Genomic DNA, 1,559 nt, shown 5'->3' on the forward strand with positions numbered 1-1,559 from the left:
CCGTCCAAAGCCTTAGCCACCACCATTTGGCTGCAGCATCCTGCCTGCTCCGCCTTGCCAGGTTCTTTATATCCGTCAAACCTCTCCCCCCTGTGTCCCCCTTTACCACCATTCCCCCCTTCTTCTGCTTCTTCTCATTGTCATTCTCCAAGTTCCATTCGCACACTGGTAAGCTGGCACACTGCCTATCACTCCCATCCCGATATTTCAAAGCATTTTGATAAAGAAGGCGGTATTCAGCTAGCACGAGGTTGAGTCTGCCGATGAGACACAAAGACGAGGACCCTGGGAAGATTCTAATGATGGCGGAGGGCCCTGCGGCAAATATCCTACGATAACGGGAAAGCTAGGCTCTCGCTCCGTCCCCGCGTCCCCGCGTCCCCGCGGCCCCGACCAACCGCATTGACGCACACCAAGATCCTTGCATAACGATGGACCGCCACAACGGCGACGGAGCGCGTCCCCTGCGACCTCTCTGTTCCATGAAATTTTTGTAAATTTTTTGTAAGCGGCCGCGGTTCGCAAGGATTCGATTGCTGCATTATAATGGAAACGACCACCCTCAAGATTTTCATCGTTAATTGCTCATCTGCATGTCTCTTCTTCGACTCTCCCTTATAACGTTTTGAACTTGCTGACAAATTAATCGGCAAGCTTTCGAAATATTCATTCGCCAAGAATGGAAGCTCGGACGATATATTACAAGCACAATCCGTACACCACCGTGAATTAATTGTTACTTGTTCGCTTCTTATAGATCTCTGTTATATGCATATATACGTATTGATGCACCGACGTATTCAGATGTAACGCAACTAGTCATCGTGGCATTTCGGATTACGGGTGGGGGAACGTTTGAACGTATTGAAATGTATTTGGCATCGATGCGATAACTCTGACACCGGAGGGTTGGGGGTGCAAAGTCTGGCTGGCGCCGCTAACGACGAGATGCAGACAGAAAGACGCCACGGCGCGGCTCGTGACGGTCGCAAGCCGGGACCTCGGCGCCCGGCGCCTGGCGCCCGGCGTCTGGCGCCATCAGATATGGTACAGTACATCTTGGTGGATCAACAATGAGCCAACTAGGCGTCACTCGCAATGGTCCAGCTTTCACTGCTGCCAATATTGTATCAACATCCACCTGCCGCATAGCAGGCGCTAGTAGCTATAGTATATCCTACTAGCGAATTTTCTACGAAGCGAATTGAGAATCTCGATATACTTGATTCTCGACTCTCTGTTCTGAATTCTCAATGCGATTAAATCATTCACGGCGTTTTATCCATCCGTACATTCATCTCCCATCAGTAATGTGTATTCCGACTCAAGGCTGTCGTCTCCACACTTACTAGTACTGGAATACTCTCAATATTTATCCGCTAAATAATAGATGACCTAAATAAAGGAGGCGGCACACGGCTAACCAAGGAGAACGGTTATGCTTGCGCGTCCGACCGAAATTCAAAGGTTTTTTCAAGAGTTTTCCGTATTTTTCCCCTAAACCGATCCAGCCTCGTCTCCTATGGATTCGCGTCTACATCTGACCATTCCTTACCTGC

Source organism: Cephus cinctus, unplaced genomic scaffold (assembly GCF_000341935.2).
Source record: "Cephus cinctus unplaced genomic scaffold, Ccin1 Ccin1_scaffold1601, whole genome shotgun sequence".
NCBI lineage: Eukaryota > Metazoa > Arthropoda > Insecta > Hymenoptera > Cephidae > Cephus > Cephus cinctus.